The sequence below is a fragment of the Opisthocomus hoazin genome, chromosome 2 (genome assembly GCF_030867145.1).
Source record: "Opisthocomus hoazin isolate bOpiHoa1 chromosome 2, bOpiHoa1.hap1, whole genome shotgun sequence".
In the NCBI taxonomy this organism is placed as follows: domain Eukaryota; kingdom Metazoa; phylum Chordata; class Aves; order Opisthocomiformes; family Opisthocomidae; genus Opisthocomus; species Opisthocomus hoazin.
In genome coordinates this window covers 95,572,267-95,596,168 of record NC_134415.1, presented here as the reverse complement: position 1 = coordinate 95,596,168, position 23,902 = coordinate 95,572,267, and the positions used below count along the sequence as shown (strand labels likewise).

The window sequence follows — 23,902 nt, the reverse complement described above, 5'->3', positions numbered from 1 at the left end:
GAGAATTAGACCCAACGTTTTTGAGTGAGTTTCACGATGAGATTCCTTGCATTGTAGGTCTGCTCCTATCCAAACAATATGTGATACAGGTATACAATGGCCTTTAACTTCCTGAACGCTCATGCAGTGTGTTTTTCATCAAACAGTTTGGATTAAACACATGAATTATGCTTTCTAAAAACAGCTCTCCATTATAAGCATGAACAATACCTGAGAACCTCAGGAAATCTTTTAGGTCCCAGGTTTGTAATGGAAAAATAAACATTGCACTATGTTTCCTCTCAGATAGGGCTTTTCAATTTGTTTAATGGGTTTTAAACTTTCCAACCATGCTTCCTCTCAGGAGAGAGCACTTGGGATTCAATCTGTCTCTATTTTCTAAGTGTTTCCTTCTGAGTCCCTGTGGGTCACAGCCTCCAGCCACTTCCATCTCTAAACCAAAACTATTTTTCATGGCTTGCCGTGAATGGCTTAATGGCTCTAGAACATCCTACATGTTTTAAGAATAAATATTTCAAGTCTGTCTGACATATGTTTTCCAGTGAAAAACAGATTATTACATTACAGTGTATTCTGCTTAGTAACATGCTGCGTTAGTGATTTCTCTGTAGTAAGATGACTCAAGTGTTAGACCTGAAGGTGCACAATTAATTTTAAATTTAACTCATGACTAGTTGAGACACATCATCCACCTCAAGCATTGCACAATCAACCAGCTGCACTTCGCTGGGTACGCTAGACTTCACGAAAGGCGGTGTGTCACCCTGTCACATCATAACTCAAGACAGCCACTTTGATCCATCTGTCCCTGTAGAAGGTGAGATAACAATTCATGAAGCCATGTAAAGACCAAGTAGTTGACTATAGGTTTATAAGCACGCTAACAGACGAATAAGGAATGCATATTTAAAGCGTGATTTTATGTGATGTAAATCAATATAGGTCCACAAAGGTCAGATGCAATTTTTTTTTTTTAATTCATTTATACAGCAACAGAGAAGATTAACCAATTGCTCTGGAGTTTTGTATCACTAGCTAATTAGACTATGATTGTCGCTAAAGGAAGCCAAACTTAGCCTTTTCAGAAATTCCTTTAGCACTTGTAGATTTATTTTGAAGCACATCTTACATCACAGTGAGTGTGGCAGACAGTCTGTCACTCTCTGCAACATTGCCCCTAACAGCCTTTCTTTGTGTAAAAGACTGTGAAAATCAGTGTCATGCTAACAGCTACTCTTTCCTCAGTTACGATGTTGATACTTTTCCAACATGTTATCCAAACGCAAAAGTGTTGTGTGCTGAAGCCAGAGACGCAGGTGAACTCAAGCTTAAATGGTAACAGAAAGGGCCAAAGTTGTGATATTCACACAGTACTGTCCAAGGAGTTTGAGGGCCAAACTCGATGGTGTGATCCAGCTGTTGTGCAGTGCTCTAGGAATACAAAGCAGCTGTAAGGATGACTGAGTTTTAATTAGAGCAGCGTGAAGCAGCCAGAACATACCAGTGATCTTGGCTGAAATACTGTGTGCTGGAAAGGAGTGCTTAGTATTATCCTTTTGGACATCCATCTGTATTTCTGATGGTATCATGATAAAGAAGAAAAGCTTCTGACCAATTGCACAAAATTATTTCAGTATGCAAATACCAAAATCCCAAAACTTTGCCTATCTGTCGTTTCACCAGGGTTCCAAAAACTGATTCTGGGGACACTGCCAGTCTAACACGGGTAACAAATGTTCTCCTGCTGTCTGCCCTGATCACGTCTCTGTATCTTACAGCATTCCTGATCTGCTGAAGGGATTGTGTTCCCTGAAGAAATCGCTGGTATGATTTATAATGACTTTAGCATTTAATATTTAACTCTACTGGGTTTTTTTTCCACCCCTCATCATATTGCATATTAAACTGGAAACCTTTCGTAACAGTCTTCCATCAAACAAGAAGTCTTTATGCGATCAGTCACCTTGATTTCGACATTTATTGGCTACTCATTTCAATACGTGCTCACAGCATTGGTACTTGGCATGAGAACTCTCCCCTGTTTCACTCGTTTGTTAAGCTTTAAGCACAAAGGACAAATGCTATGATTATTTACTTGAGTCTGTATTGTTGTTCTGGGCACAAGTCCTTCGGTTTTCACAAGTTAGCAATCCACACAAGATTTTATGAAATAACCTTTATGCTAGTTTTACTGACATCAGGAGGAAATCTGTGAGGAATTTGCTGAGTAGGATGTCAGGAGAGGACAGACTGCATGCTGTTCCAAACCTTTACCCCATTGACGGCAATTTGTTCTCCCTATAGCTCTTGAAATGACAGGTTAGATTAGGCTCCATTACTAGTGCTGTTAGAATCAGATAACTCAGAAGGGTTCTTTGAACTTGAAGTGTAGTCCCTCCTGCTAATTGGACATGCTGCTTTTGGCTCCGTAGTGCTTTTCCTTAAAATAATAATAATAATAATAATACTATAATACACACACACATACACACAAGTTGATTTACAGCCACGATATAGTTGTTGCCTTTGGCTATAAATTTGTAGTCTGGAGTTCAGTTGCAGATCTAATGATTAAGAAATCACATGAAAGTGCTGGGTTTCTGACAGGCTAACAATGTATGGTAGGGTTGGTGCAATTGGGTTATTAGTGAGCCAAAACTGCAATTGTTGCTTAGTTGTGGCTTTGGGAATTGTATAATAGGAACTTTATTTCTCAGATGCTCTGCTGCATGGGCATTTGGAGTGGAGCAAAGTGCTGTGCAGAAGTGCCTGGTACACAGGGGAGATACTGCTGAGAGCTAAGGTACTGAGCAAGCCAAATCTCTTCACAGTGATTACCGATCAATGTATAGCACCAGGAGTGAAAAATAATTTAAATATACTAAAAATGGAGGTCAAATCATATAAAACCTCCATCAGATCTGAAACCTTCCATAAACGAGGAGGAGAGCTAGAACATTTTTTAAACAGTATCAGTCTGTATCTGCAAGTAGTAGATACCAAGAAAAAAAAACCCAAACAAAAATACAAAAAAAGAAGACATCATCTTAGATGTCAGAAAGAGAGGAAGGTAGGGACACCAAATAGACCTTGTTGGCTTAGAAGTCCTCAGCAAGGACTGCCCCAGATGGGGATGGATGGCTTTAACCCCAAGGGATCTGGATAGCCAGAACTAAGCCTACATGGCCTCAGTGGTGTGGCTTTCACAGGACAAACACGTAGAGATGCAACTGTTCACACCACCTCAAAGACTGATTAAAATTAATAGTTTTATGATTGGTTATTCCTTATTAGTAGTTATTACAGGCTGTTTTCCTGGACTCTGAAAATGTTTGTTATTATTATTTTGTCTGACTTGAAGAAATAAAAAGGAATCACGTTGCCAAGAGGTTGTCATAGGACCAGGTAGGAACTGATGGCTGCGTTGTGCAGAGGCACATGCTGAGCAATGCTGCCCAGCTGGACCTGAATGCTGCATGAAGCAGACATGTGTCAGACTCCGGACTGTGCGGTAGCTGAACAGCACCATGCCAAGTGAATGCAGACCTCATTCTTGGTTTTTCTTCTGCAGATGACTCCAGTGTTTGTTTCAGTCACACTGGTCAGAGGAGAGTGCTAAACCAAATGACTAACACAATGAAGAATGGAACAAATATCTGCCCTTAGCAATTCTGGAGTTTCCTGAATTTCCAAACATTCACGCCTAGAGCACTAATCCATTGTGCTCACTAACCCTCCCCCAATCTCTTGCCCTCATATGCATCATGACTTATCTGCAACAGCAAACAGGAAAAGGTGTTTGTTCCTTCTGACAGTATTATACGTGACCCGTGTGCTTTTGTGAGACCATGTGTTAGCTGCTTGCCCTTGTTGGAGTATTGGCACGGAGGTATGGATACTTTATGAATGAGGACAATTCCTACTCAGGAAAGAGCTTGAACAACCAAGCCACAGACTAGGAGGGGACTTGTGGCTAGTCTAGCTACCCAACAGCACTACCGCCTTTGTTCTTTCACCTAGTCTGCTTGCTCTGCTGGAAAAGCATTTGTCGTAGAGGTGTTAGGCGGAGCAACGCCCAAGCATGAACACTGAGCCTCGTGCACTGAAGAAGAAATGTTCCTGTCATCCTGTTGACGCTGCCTCCACAGTGGGGTTTGCACCACCTGCACTGGGAGTGCTGCTCTGTGAGCTCCCTCCCGCCCTGTAAGCCCTCTGCCAGATGCAGCAGGTTGGGCTGGTCCCTGGGCTGCTCCTGCTGCCTGCACTTGAGTGAGGGGGAGAGGCCATGGTGTTGCTCAGAGGAGCCCATGCAGGGAGGACGTATTGCCCCATGGCAGATGGATGTCAGAGTGTCTCCCTCATTTTGTCATCGGTGTCTCGTCAGTGGAAGAAACTTGAGTGTTTTTAGTTATGAGAAAGAAGGACAATTTGTCCCTGTTAAGGGTATCTGACAAAACTGCAGTGACTGTTTGAGATGCCAGACACAGATTACTTTCTTCTATCAAGTCACTGCTATCTCATTATTCCCTAATTTGTTCTGATGAATAGAACTTTTTATGCTGCTTGCAAATAGTGTAGAAAAGTAGCAAAGTTATAAAAAAGACACTTGTTGAGGTACAGCACGAGAATCAGCAAAGCCTTTTTGCTTTATAAAAGATTTATTTTATAGCTTCTAAAACTGATTCTTACAACTGTGGAGTATTGTAGCACATGGATCATATTCACCAAGGATTATACCCACAATAGTTCCTTTTGCTTGAAAAAAAGTAATGAGCGGATAAGCATATTCTCAAGAAGAAAAGAACAAGATTTCCGAAAATTCCATATCCAGGTGCTGTTCTGTATAGGTATAATCCATGTGAAAGCAGAAAAGGATTTCACAAAAGTAAAAGAGGAAACCCAGTCATCACTAAGGCAGATTTATATCGCTTTAACACCATTTTCTTAATTCCAAGATAAACTTTTCTCTGGCTAAATTATGGCACAGATTTACAAAGAACAGACTTTATGCTAGTATAATTCCATCAACTTTCTCATTTTCAGGAAAACTTGTGGTTTCAGCTGGAATACTTTTCCTTGAGTAATGCATGCTGACCAACTAAGGAGTAACATAGACTTGTTTCACAAAGATTCATGTTTCCCAGGCTTCATCTGGAAAAACATCTTGGATGCATGAAGCATGAGGAATGATAAGCTATTAGATCATCATTCAGTCAAAAAAATAAACCTTTATATATCACTCTACCCGTGTTTTGATTACTGTGCTTCCCAGCTGCCAGAAAGTACAAACAGGAGTCGCGGAGAAGAGACAGCTCAAGTAGCTGACACCACTAGACTAACATGCTGCTAGATCTGATGAGGGTTTAGATGTTTGTTCTCTGGAGTGGCTATGTGGCTGAAAGGGACTGGCCAGGAGCAAGGTAGGTGGCAACAGCGCTAACTGCCTGCAGTACAGCCTTTCTAGCACATTTCAGCTGAGCTGGGAGACATGGGAGGAGATTGGGTCCCACTCATCCCTCTTCCTGGCCTGTTTCCAGCCCTCTGGAGTGTCCTGTGCCCAGGACTACTCTGGATTTGAAGGAAAAGCACGGATCCTTGGAGGGGAGGAATGCCCCTGCTTCCTGGGCTGTGTACCTTGCAGCCAGCTGATGGAGCCTGTCTCCAGACACAGCCACCCCTTGAGGGCTCGATGAGCACTATGCCCTATCGTGATTCTTCACATATTGTTCTACAGCTTTCTGCCCTTTTGAGCTATGCCATTTCAACTGAAAATCAAACTGTGAAATTCACGTGAAGATAAAGCTAGCAATGCCAGCATTAGTTTCAGTCCAAACCCACTAAACTTTAGTTTTATCATCTGACAGCCAGAACGTGCCTGGGAAATGGTAAGAGAGGTGATGCAGATTAGCTGGCCTACCAAACATTTTCCACTCCTGCAGACGACTAATCTTTGGTGTTAGGTAAGCATTAGTCATTTATTTTTGTTGACAGCATACAACCAAGCTGATAACCTGCAAGACCAAATACACTGTGGACTTATGAACTACGCTGCATCTCTTGTAAGTAGTTTCTAAAGACCACTGCTCCTATAACAATGTATTTTCTGCTTCCAAGATGGTAGGAAACTGCTGAAAGCAGCAATAGACAGGCCCAGGCTGATAATCATCAGAGTTCTTGCTTCTGAGTCCCTTGTCCCTAGCCTTACAATGACCAACCAAAATACCTAAAACTGATATATCACTGAGGGAATACAGCATGGAAAGTAAAGTCATTCTGTGGTCCTTGCAATCCTACTTTAACCTAGGAATGAACCACAGGGCAAACAGGGAATGCAACTGGGAAATGCAAAAACGAACTCCTATTAGTTTTCTGCAAAATCTATTTCTACTTTTCACTTCAAAATTACTTTTTATTTCAAAATTAACTTGGATTTTAACAAGTGTGAGACAAGACAAAAAGCTAAATGTCCCAAAAGCAAACTCCAGGCTTTGGGTCAAGGGAAGTATTTTGCTGTCTCTCGCTGACCAGACGCGAATCGTGAATCCCGTATTCTTTTCGGTAGCCGTGATTTGCACAGCTCTCATTTTGCTGAAACCAGTAAACAACTATAGCTACATTTTGCATTTTACATTTACATCTTTCTTTCATTTTATAAAAATAACAAAAAATAATCATGATGTAGATAAGCTTACATATTTTACAGCAAAGGGAAAAGAAATTATACAGAGGACCTGTATCTTCTACAAATATTGTCTCCAAGAGACAACAGTGTAAAAACACATCTGCAGCATCTCAAATTTCAGCTGTCAACCAAAGCAGGGAGCAAGTTCCAAATCTCTCTCAGTGACTTCTTTGTAGGAAGTTTTAGTTGTTGATAGACACAGAGTACCAGCTTGCACATGAATGCCTGGTTGTTTGGTGAGAGGTGAATTTAACCCCCTCCGCTAGACTGGGCTGCCTTCCACCTCCCAAAAGGTTCCTCCTCTGTGAAGTTTAACTGCTTTCAAAACAAGGAGTTTAAAATAGTCTCTGATACTAAACCTGCCCTTGAGTTTCACTATCAATTTCAGTGGTTTTACAATAATATTTTTCCTGCTGGGAGAAAAAAAAAAAAAAAAAAAGGAATTTTCTGGCTACATGTATACTGGAGATTAACCATGTCCAGGACTGCTCTCTGACTGTGAGGCCAGCTGTCCTGGAAAATCCTTCAGGCTCTTAAGCCCTCTTAGCATCCATAACATGGCTGGCTGCATCCCCACTGCCCACTGGGAATTGATTGCTCCTAGACCATGCTGACTCCTGAAACACGCTCTCAAATGGTTCGGGAGGGTGTTAAGTGGCCTGGCCAAAAGTGTGTCGAGGGCCACTCCAACAGTTTCATAAGAGTACAGACATTCACCTTCCAGTATCTGTGCTCATGCCCTGGCGCTGTTTAATTTACCGCCTTTCCTTTCCACAGCCTGCTCCTTTACAAACAAAGGAAGTGGAAAACGAATCAGCCGTGCAAAGGGAAAGTGTAACTCACCATAAACACACAGTCTGCGGAGAGAAAATAAGCGGAAGGTGGTGGGAAACCATAAAAGAATCCTAATTTTCTCAAGTAAGTTAGGTCATGGCACGCAGAAGTGTATTAGTTATTCTAGAGGCGTATTTTAAGTTGCTATTGAAGGATGGTCTGGAGATAGAGCAGTTCAACAGGGGTCATGAAGAGAATGGGCAGCTGAAGCAGAGAGAGAGGTTGCACAACACCCCCACTTCACACCAGGCTTCTCCCAGCTTTTGCTGGGCTGGGTGGCACAAACTTTCACCTCTTCTGCTTCTTGGCACTGATAAGGGGACTAGCACTGTGAGGCTCCAGAGTGGCCCTTGCATTATTCAAAGCCCTGGCCTTCACTTGTCAATACTACTTGTAAAGAGGTAAAAGGAAAGGAGAGTCTTACTTCATTCCTGGCAGTGCCAGCCCAGTGACTGTCATTATTTCCCTGTAGGCTTTCCACTGACTTCAGAACTTGTGGCAAAGAAAGTACAGAAGTAAATATCTGCCTAACTGTTTTAAATAATATCCATGCCTCAGGCTGACAGGGAGCAGCACAAAAACCTGCAGATACCTCACCTGGGCATTGAAAATGGCCTCATCAACTTTAATAGCTTTCATTTATAGAAACCATATTTATGTGCCTCTTCTAAAGTCTTGGTTTCAAAATCCCTAGACAATTTCTTCACTCGAAAAGAACAAAATTAAAGAGTTATCCAACATCTGCAGGTTGAGCTGGTTTTGATTTTTTTTGAACAGCCTGTCAATGTTAATCTGCTCAGAACTTCACCTGGCTTTTTGTTCAGAGCAACAAGTCAGGCTAAGCTGAAAACACAGCATAGTTAGTTTGAGTAGGGAAGGAAGAGAGAAGGAAGAAGCAAATAAATATCTCTGCATGGGCTTGGTCTCGCATCAACATAACTAAAATTACCTGCTGACAGATTCAAGTTGCTTTAATGGCTGTGACTTCTTAAAACCCAGTTTCAACAGGGATAAAATCTAAGTGAATTCTGTTTGTCTTGTTGCAACTAGCCAAACACCATACCTTGCTTAACTTTCTAAAAAAGGTTGAATTCTCTTTTCTTCTGCTGGAATAGAGTAAAAAATTCTTAGCTGCTTTTCTTAGAAAGTAAATTCAGTTCAGAGCCATGGAAAGATATTTAAAAGAGCTCCTACAAATGGAGTGGGTGTTTTACAAGACTACATGAAGATAAAATCATCTGCACTGGCACAAGTTCACACTGTTCAGCTTTAAGTATCTCACTTGTGTGACTGAGCTAGGAGTTTAGATTTCATCGGTAATCTGCAGTGTCTTTGAAATGGAGCCCAAGCTCTCTGAGGCTATGTTAAGACTTCAGGCCTGTCCTCATCCTCAGTCATGCATCTCCAGTGACCACTGCTGAAGTCCACCATGGCTCCTGTCTATCAGGGAAAGCATCCCCTGATTTTCTTTCTATGGAAAAAGGCACGGGGCAGAGTGCGGTGTTGCCCCAGCCTCCCTGAGAGAGGACGTGGCTGGAGGACATCGCTGCGTCTTGCCCCTGGGGTGTGCTAAGAGGTCTCAGTTTTGCGTCTCTGAGCCACCACCAATCTCTCTAAAGAGGTTGTGCCCCTAATCTGGGCACATCAGTAAACTGAGTGATAAACTGGCACTGAACCCACAAATGCATTATCACAAATGCTCTTGGGTGGAGAGGCAGTAGTAGGCACCTATATCAGCATCTGACACAGTGCCACGCTTGGTGGCAAATGTTAGGACATGACAGAGGCTGTGAGAATATGTCTGCCCCTCACAGTCCCTGCTATGACCAATCCTGCCAACTTTGTGTTAATGAAGTCACAAACTCAAGCGGCTTGTGCTGCTGGGATGGATTTTCTACAAGGATCAGTACACAAACCACTGCTGCAGGGACATTTCTGGCCGAGAGGAGCAGAGAATCCAGTATTTCTAAAATATACTGGAAAGGGTCAAAAACTCACCCTTACTGAGCTACCTAACTGGAAAAGGAGCCGTTTGACTCGCCAACCACAACTCCTTGTGCTGAACGCTCCCTCTTGGGAGGAGGAATGGGAGGAATCTGGCCAGGATTGTCCAAAACAAGTAATTTAAGAAACAGCAATAAACATTGGATCCGTGTTAGCTTTCTTTTAGTTAGACCCAGTGAAAATAGAGACTAATTTATAATAATTATGGTAAATTTGAAAAAAAATAATCATAACATTTTGAAGTTCCTATTTCCTATGAGGAGGTGGATGACAGAAGAGCAATATGGGTCTTAGTGTTGCTGAAGGGAATTGGTGGGTGCCTCTAAATATTCAGGCATCACTGGGTCTCTCAATACAAATGCAAAAGATTGATTTGACTTTTCACAATAATGCCAAAAAGTTTGGTCATCATCCAAAAAAAAAATTAACGAGGCATATACAGATGGTATATGATTGGTAAATCAGGTAAGAAAGCAGTGTATAAATAGAGAAATGACTGTTTCTCTCTATTTAGTGAAAAACTGTCTGACCCAGCAGTTATGTAATGTCTCAGCATTACTTATTTGTTTACTTAAATATTTTTCAGCTGCCTTCAGAGAAATTTAGGTGACTGAGAAATTACTTTGGGCTGCTTCTCCTGTGCATGTGTGGTGGACTCATGGCCTTGGCAAGGGCCTGCTGCGGTTGCTGTTGGCAGCTCTGTCACATCTTGGCTCCGCCGGGAGCGAGTCGGACCCTGTGCCATCCGAGCAGCTGCTTTCTTAGGTGTAAATGCTAGTTATGGTAAAAACCCTGGTCTTTCCTCCTGCCTCTGAATTGCTCAAAATGGTATTGTTGTTGCTTTTTAGCTTCTTGCCTGTGGTTTGGGAAAAGGAAGATTAACCAGTTTTCCTCCTGTGAGGATGCAAATTGACCTCTTGTCATATGAACGTGCTATATTCAGTTATCTTAAGATGTAACAGAAAGTATTCTCACGTGCTCATTTCACATAATGGTTTACTCCCCGTGAGAATAAACCTCACTCGGGTTTCTGTCCCTAGTTTCTAAGTGAGCACCACCTCTTTCCTCTTAATATTCACTGCATAAGCCACAGATAAGAGCTTTTCCTTATCTCTATTTGTCTACTTGCACACCACAGGAACTTCAGAGGAGAAAGAGTTTTTTTCAGACCTGCCCAACTGAAAGTTAAAGGGCAGCTCTCCAGAGCATCCAGTATTCCATTGGTAAGCATAGCTGTCCAGAAAAAGCAAGCTCAGACTAACCGCCTCAGCCTCTGCTGTGTATATACTAAGAACACTTCACAGTATATATATATTCAGAAAAGTCAGGACAAAGTCCTCACGTTGAATAAATATTTCCTTTCTGAATTATTAAGAGTATTTTATATCTTTAAACCTGAAAGACTCTGCTAAGCTAAATGCAGTTTGAGGAATACATATGTTTGTTTATTATTATAATATTTATCAGCTAGGAAACTAAATTAAATTAATCAGTTCATGTTCATTTCTATCCAGTTACACTTCCAGATTTTCTTTTGTCAGCACAGTGCTTTAGGATTTGTATGTCACTGTCTTAGAGAAATTATTAAACTCAGCAAAAACCCAGAAAAACTATTTGCCTCCATATTAAGCTCTGTAACTCATTTAATCAAAGTTAATTCCAAAATCTACTATCCTACTATATCTTTAAAATTCATTCTGTACAACATCATTGACTGCATGCCAAACAAAGAACATAAATTAAAAGAGTAAAAATCAGGCAGTAGTTTGTCGGTCGATTCTAGAACTGCAAAACTGACCTGGTATGAAATAACCATATTTAGAGAATCTCTGTACAGCTGGCAGTTTGCCACATGCTTGACCTAAGGTAGCCGTCATGCTTGCAAAATAAATCTTTTATTGTAATTCTACTTACTGATACAAACATTATTCCTTTTGGCATCAAGAAAAACCAAAAGCTTGCACGGAAAAATGCTTGGCAGCACATGTCAGCGTGGTAGTGTGGCTCGGCTTTTGCACCAGCCTTCCAGGCACCAGAAATCACTGGCCATACCCCATGGAAAGCAGCAAACACCCAGTACCTGATAAACCTTGGACTCGTTGCAATAAGCATATGTGTTGAAGACCAAGAATTGTAATTAGAGGGATAGGAAAGCCTAGAAAATAAAAACATTGTCAGAACCCAGCATTTAGCATTTCACATTATGGGAGAGACATAACGAACTGGTGTGCCAACAGCAGGCTTAGCTCCCCTGCCCTCTGCTCAGCCAGGGTATGAAGTAATGTTGCGCAAACAATTCCTGCAGGTAGCCAAATGCATGACATTATTTAAATAAGCAAGAACAAGGCTAGAGAGTACTGTATAAATACTTGTCACTGACTGATCTCTTACACCTTCAAGATACATTTCTAGAAAGGAAAAAACAGAATTGTTGTGCCCACTGTGTCTTCAAAAAACTGAAAAGTGCAATTTTATAAGGCTTTCTCAAACCTCAGAGAAAATTTTCCAAATCTCTGCAAAGGTGGAGAATTAAATAAATGGTTAGTTGAAGTAATGGAACAGTTATTGGACTTCATAACACATACATAATGAAAATACTGTGGGGTTTTTTTCAATTTGGTTTAAAAACTCCATAACTAGAAACATTTCATTAGCAGTTTGTACTCACATCAACTTTGTATCAGAGAAAAATAAAGTTTTGTTTGTGTAACACTGTAAGGTAAAACAGTAACTATACAAATTTAAGAAAGAAAACAACTTATTTATGCCAAGTTAATGGAAATTAACATTATGAATGACAATTTAAGGAGATTTATATCATGTACTGCAGGTTTCAACCAACTAAAAAAAGAAAAGATATACAAGCCATAAAAATTGCACAATGTACAACTTTCAGTTCCAGGAAGATTGTGTTTACAATGCTTGACTACAAATGGAGTTGCTTTCTGACTGTTGAGATAGATCTTCTGGGGCCATAATAATTACAGACAATCCTGAGCTTTCCAAATGAGTCAGACATTTAAGAACATGATACGATATTTGGCTTAAAGTTGTGAAATTTTTGTAAAATCAGTTAGTGATTGCCGTCCAGGTTTCGAGCTGGGTTCACAATTACAAAGTGTGTTCCAGCACCATGAGGCATTTTAAAAATGAAATAAAGATTACTGAATAACCAATGTCATACTAGCAATGGGGCTTTTAAAAGACAGGCAAAATCCCAGATGAATAATGTACATTCAGGATGTCCTTGGTAATCCTCAACAGGCCCTGAGGGCTTTGACAGATCTGCAATTCAGATGAGCGGTTAAAAGACAAGAGATGGCCCGAGTCATTTTGGTCACCTCCTGGAGCTGACATCTGCAGGAAGCTCAAGGGTTGCTTTCGAGCCATGCTGTTGCAACCGCATCTCCTGAATGTTATGAATTTGGGAGCATGGCTCCACCTGGAAACTCCTGCATGTCAGCCGGACAGCCCGTGGTGTGGAGTAATACCTGTGTCGAGGGATGCTCCCAGAGCAGGGGCTTCGCTAGAATCTAGGTCCGGACGGGGGAGGAGGGAGTCGAGGATGGAGGTGTCCCTGTGCCATTGCTCTGCTGCTCCCACCCGAGGCTGACTGGGGTCCCTGCTGCTCCCTAGAGAAAAGATAAGGCTCAGGGGCTGCACACGAGGACAAAGCGAGAAGCAGCTTGTTCTGCTTGCTCTGCCTGACAGCTAGAAAACACAGACTTCCATACTTAAAGAGGCTTGAAAATGCTTATATTTTTTAATTTAGAGATTCCTATCGACTTTATCTATGTGTCTCCAAAGCCACGACAGAATGACCTGAAGAATCCAGAATACAACTGGTGATGTGTTTGCAGTTATGATACAGTATACCAAACCAGATGGGAAAACCTCGTGCTCCTGCTGCCTCCTAAGAGCCGGAACCACAAGTCATAGCTTTCTCCTTTAACTTAGTAATCCACACCAAGTAACTACCTCCAGTAAAAAATAAAGCAGCTGTAACAAGCGAAGGAAAAAGCTGGGAGGTAATGCGCTGGGTTCCACACTGAGTAGACTGGTTCCGCAGAATGTGTGCAATGCAATGCAATGGGATGACAAAATGACAGCAGAGAAGTAACACGTCCAGCTTGGCCCATCTATGAGTCACGCTGCACGCAGCCTGCAGAATTCTAGCTGCTCAGTGAGAATGCGTGACTGCCTTGGCTGGCCAAGCTGGGCCATCGGCAGCATGGCAAGAGCTGCAGCCCAGTTTCTTTCACAGCCCAAAAAGCAAACAAAGGAAGGCTGGGGACATGGTGACAACTCCAAATATGATGGTATATGGTGCCATATACATGGAGGGAACTGGGTGCATTGAAAAGCTGGGGATGTTGCAGGGTGTATGGGAAACAGACCCATAACACTGGAAGGAGGCAAGGTCTCATGGTGAGCTCATTCAAGCGTTTGATCAGTTTGCATAAACAAACAGAATTTAAATTCATTTTTGTGGATTCCCTGAGTTCTGCCCTGACCTTCTCAACTGCGCAGCACGGTTATGGTGTAAGTTTAGTAGGTCAAACCCACTTCAGACACAGCCAAGCATGGAAAGATCAAAGCCGATGGATCTGAGCAGTGATGTGTTCAGGCAGGCTCAGCGGCAGGACTGGTGGTGCCAAGGGGCTTCTGAGGGCTGTGAGACCATGGAGTTCTTTCCTTTGGCAAAACATTTGGTGAAGGACAACATGGTGTTCTGAAAAGCTGTGATTTTTTCAAAGAAAACAGTAACAATTTTGTTCAATTCTACAGACTGACTGTTATTTAAATCATTTATGTAGTTGTCCTAATAACAATGTAGTCATACTAGGGACATTGCCATTTAAGGAATAAAGCAGGACTACAACGCTGTCTAAGTTAACAGCAGCTAGAACAGTGTATGGCACATTTCTCCATTATTTCTTAACAAATTGCATGTGAATTCTTGCAAAATAGTAAATGCCAACTTGGTATTTGTAGATTTTTTTTGTCCTTGCTTTGAATTGAAAGAACAAGATTAACTGGATTAGGAACAACACAAGGATAGATACAATAATGAAATCCTAACCAGCTGTAATCACAGCTAAATTGGTACAAGCACATGAAGTAAAACTTGGCTTTACAGGAAAAAAATCGGATTATTGATAAATACTTTCTTGAAAATTTGTTTAAGAAATTTCAGTCTTGAACAGCTAGTTCTAGGAGAAAACTGAGCAATTATCCATCCATTTATTTATTTTTTAATAGAAGAAATCTTTCCCTACAAGAATTTGGGTTATCACACTATTACACCCACAAGCTCTAAATTACATCTGGCATGACAGTTTACAAGCAGCAAAGTAGAGATAATTTGTATGAGGCACATGGGATTTACAGAAATTAATTTTTTTTCCCTACAAAAAGTCTGTCCTTCAAAAGTCAGTGAGAGCTTTCTCCTTAATTTGAGCAGATGAAGGATCAAAACTATTGTCTTTAAAAGTTAATGTGAAACTATGTAGAGCTAATAAAAGAAAGCAAGCCATGTTTTTGCAGCTAAGAGCTTCGTTTTCAGTGCAATTCACAAAATGTAAGAAACTAAGAATAGTTTTCTGTCAATCAGCTCATACTAATTATTAAGATTAAAAAAAGGGTGGAGGCTTAATGGGTCAAATTCTGACCTCATTTGTCTTGACTCTTCTGAGTTTACAGAAGTTACTCTGGATTTTCATCAGTCTAAATGAAATTAAAGTCTGATATATTGAATGTAAAAAAAAAGCGGTGTTCATGATTTGCAGAAACCTTGTTCACTAGAAACATGGTTTAAAAATAGGCCCTTGAGTGTACTTTCCCTACACTATATATTGTTTTAAAGTCATTTTACAAGTGTAGTAACTACACCTAAATCTTCCCAAGAGGAGGCATCCTGGAACACAGTTAAGACTTGAGTAATTTATATCCTCTGATGTTTTACCAAGCAGCAGGATAAGGTAGATGTTTTACACTGCTCTGGAAAACATTTTCCTTCATTAAACTTTAAAATATCTTGAGATAATATTTATGCCTATACATGCCTTTTTCTCTACTTTAAGTTATGCCACAGTAACTATGGTGAGCAAAAGAAACAGTTGGGATGAATATCAGCATATTTAATTAAAATACTCTCCATTATACAACATTGTGTGGTACTGAAAAGCCCACGGGATTTTGCCACTGACTTGAGTAAAGCTGGTATTTCACTCACAGCCATCACACAGGTACCTCAAAAATGCTCCTAAGCACCTCTTAGGCTAATGAAAGCAGCAGCTTGGCTTGCAGACGTTGCCTCCCTGGCATCTTTAACCTAAGAGGGCTACAAAAACACCACAGCCCTCTGCACAGCAGGATGCCTTTTGGGCTGGTTTTTCCATGCCAATTGGTGAGAGTTATAATCACAGGCACTAAACAGAATCATTTTTGTTTGTTACACTCAGTACAGTACTACGAAGCTATTGATTCTCTGTAGATTTGTTTTGGAGAAAGCCTCTCAGCTTTCCTTGGTCACATACACATGCCCCTTTTCCCCCAGTGCACCATGGATTAGGGAACCAAACTTAGCAGAAGAAAAGCTGAAGTTTTCTTTGGCAGGTTGGCCAAGATACCCTAATGACAGCTTTGAAAAAAGTCCCCATCTTCCCAGTGATCTACAAGCCACAGTTCCCAGGATCCTCAAAGGAACAGCCAGGGAAAACAAAGAGCTTTCAAAGCTGCTTTTCACTCCCTTGCAGCTTGAAGCCCCAGCTTTCACACTGGGTATGGTACCATGAAGGGCAAATCCGTCTGGACGGACAGTCTGGTGGGGCACTCTGAAGGTCTGGCTACGCACAGCTAGTCAGAACAGGACACAAACTGAAGCTGATTTTGGCAAGCACCCTACACCGCACCAGCATCACTGGAGAAGGCTTCAGGACGCATGAGGGGCACCTACTTCCCACGGGGGCACCTACTTCCCACGGCCCACAGGCCACCGTGGTGGCAGGCAGCATGCAATAGCTTCCACTACCAAATCAACTATCTGATGATGACTATCACTGTCAGAAATGTTCGTTAGAATTACAGTTCCATTAATTTATTGTCAGGGCCCTGAGGGCCCAGGACCCCATGTCAGCTCCCCTGGGGCCATCAGCCTCTGTCCCAACATCGCCACAGCAGGGCCAGTCTCCAGCTCCCCACAGACCTGCCCTGCCCAGCCATGGGTCCCACTAAGCTGGGCCCACTGGTGGGCCCATGGCCCATCCTGGCCTCGGCACATGCCCATCCCCAGGGAAGTGCCTGATGCCCATGGGAGTGGATCCCCATGGATGCACTAGTACCCATAGGGATTTCACCTGCACCCAGCCCCCAGGGAGCAGCCACCCATGCAGTGCCCTGACATGTATTTCCTTAATTGTGTATTGAATTGCTTGTAATCATGGTTGGGATTCCCATGTGCTATTGGTTAAGAAATTGCTTGTATTTTAAAAGCTTTTAATTTTCATTGATCTTTGTGTGTGCATATACCAGCTTAAATTTGTGCCTCTCTTTTCCTATAGCATATTACAAAAGCCCTTTTTTTCTTGCACTACAGGACAGAGAAAAGCTAAAAGAGAAATTAGTGTGTTTATTCCTGAGAACAGAAGGATCGTAGAAAAAGAAATGCCACACACACACACACCCCCACAATGTCTCTCCTGCACACTAACAGAGACATCCTACACTCCAGTGATCGTGGCCCCAAGCCCTGGGATGGCAGGCTCAGCATGGACAGGGAAAAGCTTCTCTGTGAAGCTCCCCTTGAAACTTGATTAAACTATCGACTCAGTAAGGATTAAAAGTAAAACAGTCAAAAAAGATTGCTATCACAGTCTTAACAGCTGGGAGTCAGGAGTTTCCTGGAGTTTTCCGAGAAGATACAGCACAAGAGACCAGGGGATACTGGAGTTGACCAAATATCCTTTTCTCTGTGGTCCTGGGAGGTGATGGGATCAGCTGTCCCCACATTCTCTTTTGCTTTCCAGTGGCTCACACCAACATGAGCACTCTGCAGAGCTAACTCCAGGGAACCAGCCCCCTGCCACTGAAATCTCTTAAAGACAACGTGTGAATGCACTTGCGGTGTCTCCAGGAGAGATTCATCACATGCAGTGTTCACATGAATTTTCTCAGTCATTATTGTCAAACAAACTTGCAAAATGTCAGACCCATTTCTTCAATGATTACTGTCACAAATCTAATCAACTGCATACTGTGCTGGATGCAGGTCACAACCAAATCATAATTTTCATTGATTTTCCAGATTTTGATTAAAACCCTAAAACCTTTAATACTGCAAATTCAATTTAAAAAACTCATTATTTTTAACAAAGATCCCCTTATAAGATTTTAAAATCTCTCCTCGACCTCCTAAATATTCGGTACAGCATGTGCTTGCAAGCCTGAAATTATTACTCTGTTTGCTATGGTTTCTTTTATTATGCTATTATACAAGACTGTTGTACTTTATCATTTGTAGCACATTACCTCAGACTTGTTCAGGTACAAAGATGGGCTTCTAGGATGATCAGGGGATAGAGAACCTACCATATGAGAAGACAGAATGAAGAGCTTGGCTTGTGCGGCTTAGCAAAATAGAGGCTGTTAAGGGATCCAGTTGCTATCTATAAATATATCGCGGAGGCAGACATTAGGGAGATGGGAGAGCCATTTAAACTAAATGACAACGTTGGCAAGGGAACCCATTGGCACAGGTTGGCCAGAACTTAATCTGTGCTAGAAACCAGCAACAGGTTCTCACTCGGAGCAATGAGATTTGGGAACAATTTTCCAGCTGGAGTAACAGGAGCAAAAATCCTAACTGTACTCACCATGGAGCTTGATAAGTTTATGAAGAGGATTATAAAATTGGATTCCTGCAGTATTAGGACAATAGATTTGATGACCCTTTAGATCCTTTCCAGTCCTCTGTTCCTGTATAAAGCTATAGTTTATCATGCAGATTCTGTAACCCTTAACCATGCATGTTTCAGAACAAGATGTGCCAGCATACTTTATATGGTTCAAGCTACTTAAAAACAAAACAAAACAAATCAAAAATCCCAACCAAATAGTTCCATCTAGTAAGTGTATTTGTTCAGGCTAGTAGTAAAACTGAAACAATTTTCTCTCCCGCAATGACAATAAATTCAATAGAACCCAATGTATTACAAAATAAACATATTTTACATTCAGTTGTCCATCACTAAAATTCCTAAGATTATTGAAAACTAGTTCTACTTGTCTTCTAGTGCTTTTTAAGGTTTATTACAAATTTTATACAATATTTTATCCATGACTTTAAAACCTTTGCAGCTGAAGTTCAACTGTTATTTCTGGTATTCTGCTCTAAGCCATAAATTAATTAAGGACAAGTACATTTTTGTGCTAATGCATTTTATGTTGGAGTGTATCCAAGAGATATAGCCAAAGGAACAGAATTATGATTGTTTCTCCTTTACTTTGGTCATAGCATGGGTTGTACACGTGAGAGGAAAGACATTTTGTTAAAAACAGAGCCGTCTGTTTTTGGAGATACGTTATACAGCTTAATTTCTTTCATGCTTAAAAGATTGCTTATGCGGAGTTTGAAGTAAAAACCCATGAACTTCTACAAAGTAGAAGTTTGGAAAAAAAATCTACTTTCATCAAAAGTAGTAAAATGTTTACATAAAAATCAATTATTTACAAAAAGTATTTCTTTCTAAATGCACACATATACACATACACACACAAAGACACCCCCTGAATGAGACAAAACAATGGCCATGATGGAACTATGCATATGTTCACTTTCCTGTAGCTCCTATTTGAAATTTTGATAGAAATACCAGCACGCTATCTTCATATAAAGTGCAGTAGCACAGTGAAGGCAAATTTTACTGCGAAGATGCCCAAAACATTACTAAAAGATTATATCCCATGGTAATTAATAGTATCTTTATCTGATCCACTCCAGTCCCACCTAAGGTGGCTTTGTAAACATAATACCAGTTTTGCAAGTTTTTTTATTAGCAATTCGCTTTCTTAACCAGTGAAGTAAAAAATCTCTCACTAGTTTCTTGTGAACAATGCTAATTTCAGCTCTTCTGATTCAGCGTTAGATGCTCAGGAAGAAAGGATCCAGTAGAATGGAAAACATGTCTCCATTGTCACCCGTTAATGGGTGGCTCAGGACTTGAGTTATTGACTTCTAACACCTTTTCCTACCTTACATAAAAATTCTTTTGAAAGCATTCTAAGCTTCTGGCTTTAATCAAACACAGTGAAAATCAAGTACCCATTTACATATGTGTTTGTCTACATAGCTTTGCACGTATTTTTTCATTTTGATTTTGTTCCCTTTTACTTTTACCATATGCATATTTACTCATGCATTGTGAAGAAGCATTCATCCATCTTCTCCAGCCTCTTTTTATTCAACACCCTTCCTTCATGCCTCCTTTACACTTTTTTCTCTCAACTAAGAAATCACAGTTTCGCTTTTGACTCTGACAATGCTAGTGATTTTCATCATAGTCTCTCTTTCTATTTCCATTCTACATTTTCAAGGCTTTAAACAGAAGAGATACGCATTTTTGAAGTTCCTGATTTACCTCAGCAGTACACATGATGTATATACATCAAAACAGTCTTGTTTCCTCCTTAAACTGCTACTTTTGTCTCAAGCAAAAATAGTTCTTTTTTTGAATAGAAACTGTGCATGTGCTCTGAACTCCTTCAGGAATAAATTGGTCACAAATAAATGGAGACAAGTTTTCAGAAGGCTGATGTTCTGAAACATTTTTCATACACGGGGGGGGGAATGTCCTTGCAACTTTTAAGAGAAAACTTGATCCATATTGAAAAGAAAAGTTATATACTTTCTGGCACTAGATTGTGAATTTACACAACAGTAATTAAAATTTTTTTTCAAAATGTACTTCTTTGATTTGTCAAGATTTATTCACCATCAAACTGCTAATTCTTAACTTCTTCCTTCCACATTAAAAATAAATCATTGTGCCACCTACTAATTTAAAGCATGATATTTGATCTCTATTCCACCATTTTATAGTAAATATAGCAATGTAGTTCTAAAGCAGTAACATGTTGAATTATGCTTATCTTCAGCTGAAAACATACAGATTATTCTAAAAGGGTCTTGCAAAAAAGGTGGTTGATGAATTCATAAATTAAATCATCTCCATGTTCAGTGAAAGTGGTAGCTACTCAACACATTGATTTAGACAACATAAATTAAGCATGGCTGCTATGCTAAGCAAGAGCTGACCAAAATGCAGCACTTAAATGTGCTTGTATGATGGTAGGCAAGGTTGGTAGTAGAGCAGCCTGTATTTTCTCATGACTTCTCTGCTGTTTATATGGAATAAATTAGTGGTTGTGGCAGGATTCCTAACAGACGCTTATTCACATAACAAAAGCACAATGGTATGTTGCATGCAGGTCCTGCACAGAGTTGCTGAACACTGACAAGGCAAAGATCATTGAACTCATTTCACAAATGAGTCAATAAGTGTCAGGGCACTGAAAGGTGTCTGAGAAAATCCTAATGGGCCACTTTATTTTGTTCAGGTTTGTTTATCAGATGCAAGAGATGGCTTCACTAAGCAATCTCCAGCACTGTAGATTTTAAGTCTCCATTATGACTAGTAAAAGTACAGTAGAGCCTTCCTAAGGACTGCTGGTTTCTGTGCTCCTCTGAAATATTAGGGAGAAATGGTCTAGAGATGGTCAGGAAGTTTATGGTACTAATTCTAGATCTAGAATTTTTTATTCATTTGCTGTGAGAGGCAAACCTGTTCTCAAGAACCTCCTGGAGTTACCAGATCATTTCTGCGCATTGCGGCAGCCAGAGCGCATTTGCCTTCACCCTTCCTTGCTTGTCCGCGGCTCGGTGAGCTGGGGTCTGCAGCACTATGGTGTTGATTGCCTCCTGTCCTGGCTGTGTCTGGGACAGAAGCAACGAAGGTGGGCGACTTTGACATCTTTCAAACTCATAGACTTCTAGTAGAAAACTAGTCTATGCTCCTGTTACGTCCCAGCACCTGTTCTCTTTGTCTGGTTATTTTTGCTTTATACGGGCTTCGAAGCAGTCTCCACCAACAAACAGAACAGGGTGGTTCTTCACATGCTGAACAGCAGATCTGCAGAACACCTTGTCTGTGGATGCAGAAGTTAATGTGACTTGGAGGGAGACAGTAGAAATACTTGGAAGAAATACTCGCTGTTGGTTGGTTGGTTGGTTGGTTTGCTTGCTGAGAGCAGAGCACAAATGCAGTCCCCAGCTGCCACAAACCATGCTGTGGAGTTCCCCGTAGTTGACTGAGTTGCAGGGGTTGGCACAGAGACAGCACAAGGCTTAAAGCTGACCTTGGGAAAACTAGTCAGTGGCTTACAAACTTAGTAAACTTCTCTCTTTTCATCTGATTGCTTATGGCAGGACACGAAACCAAAACTGAAGGACATGATGCTCAGCTATTTTAAATTACTATGGCTTGGCTGCGGCCCTTGAAAGCAGGTTTCTTTATTCCACTATAGTTCTGACATGAAAAACATACTGTTAACTCACCAAGGATGCTTTTATTGAAATGTTTTGAATGCAAATGTTATGTTTCCTTTATTGCCCAAATGCAGAAGACTTATATTTTTAGAAGAAAAACTGTAATTCATACCCTACAACAACACAAGCTAACCATATCCTCAGCTGAAGTACACAAAAATCATAATATCTCCCGGCAGGTGCTCTGGAACTGGCTTATGTTAGTCTTAAACCACAAGAATTTGTTGTCATACTGAGCAGTTCAAATGAGAAAATTGTTCTTGCAAAACAGTATTTATTGGGCCTGCAAATAAGAACAGAGCAGCAGGGAACTGCAAAATGTTATCTCAAAAGCACTTGGCTCACCCTTAAATTAAATCCAAATCAACTCTTCCCATGGATGGAAAGTAGGGCAGAGCATACTGTTTGTCACTGAGCATGTGAAGGAGTTGCATGCAATGGCTCAGAAGTCACAGCAGTCCTTTCAGTAATATTTTTAAGCTTTCAGTAATGGCTCAAGAACCTAAAATTAAAGGTGACTATCTTGAATAGCAAGGCTCTTAATCTTACATATATGTAGAGATTTATGTTTATTGATGTAATAGTTGTTCCTCTGAAACTTTTCAGCTGAATTCGTGCTGGAGTTGCAAGTTTTTAAACAATCTGTATCCAAATTTTTGTTAAGCCTGAAAGACTGTTTAAGATAAAAGTACTGGAAACATAAATTATGTTTTCAGAGTTACAGTTTAAATGTGTATTGAATTGCTTCTTAATAGCAGAATAGTCTGATATCTGAAATCATTAGCAATGTTCACAGTGCATGTCACAACTAAAATTCCACATAAGCATATTTTTTAAATGATCTCTTCTTTCACTTAGCCATTTTGTTCAAGAATCCCTTTCTCATGGATGAGTTGGTAAAATATGCATCACTCAAAGCTCTGTAAAGAATGCAGTCTCTGCTCTGCTTTATGTCGGATGATTTCATCAGCTCTTGGAGAAGGATTTGAACAGGGATGTTGGCAGGTAAAAGTCCTTTTGGTTTGCTTTAAAATTGTGATATATTAATTTCTAATTTCAGCAAAACATGCATTGTACACAGGGCATTGAAAATTTATGCAAGAAGAGGGGTGGTCTTTTTTACTTCATGCTGTGACTTCAGGACGGAGTTGTCTCTGAGGTTCTGCTTCAGTAACAGGAGGAACAACTCCTGGGGCTCCAAGGCACCAACACTGTCCTTTCACAGGAGAGGAGAGCCAAAGGATTCAGCTGTCATCAAATCCTTATAAGTTTGATGCTCGCAACCCCAGTGCTCTGCTTCTGGATGGGACAGTGTAGAAAGCCCTGCACAGCCTGACGTTCCCACTGCGTAAAAGTTGTGTACACCATTCTGTTGCAGCTAAGGGTTCAAAGTGATTATTGGAGTTTCTGTCTGGTTTGTTGCCTGTTTACAGTTTAGCTGTTGATGCATCAGAAATTCTTATTATTCTCTTCTCTGACAGAGCTAAGAATTGCCTGTATGATTTTTTCATGTTACTCATTGAACTGCTGTTCAATAAAACACAGTCCTCCAAAACCACATATGGTTAAAATAAGCTTTTTTTCTGGCATTTTTTCCCTTGCTCACGTTTCCTTTTGAAAAGAAGATAGTCCTGTGAAACCCTGTGCACAATAGTGCCTGTAGCTCTAAGCACTGTTTGTCCATGAGGAACTAAGAAGACCCAACGAAGTGTTAGTAGTTTTGACTCATCTAACCAAAATATCATCTGCTGTGCTCATTAATTACAACAGTTCAGGTG

At 40.7% G+C, this 23,902-nt stretch overlaps 1 protein-coding gene across 5 annotated transcripts in view; it reads right to left on the bottom strand.

Moving 5' to 3' along the window:
• The window catches only part of FILIP1 (filamin A interacting protein 1), a 116,906-nt gene that overhangs the window by 73,385 nt on the left and 19,619 nt on the right, over window positions 1–23,902 (bottom strand). For 4 of the 5 annotated variants that reach the window (XM_075414489.1, XM_075414492.1, XM_075414491.1 and 1 more), the window contains exon 2: window positions 13,012–13,152. The exons of the other annotated variant lie outside the window; for it this stretch is intronic. The gene's annotated coding sequence lies outside the window, so the exon portion shown is untranslated. The remainder of the gene's footprint in view (window positions 1–13,011; window positions 13,153–23,902) is intronic. 5 annotated transcript variants of the gene reach the window in all.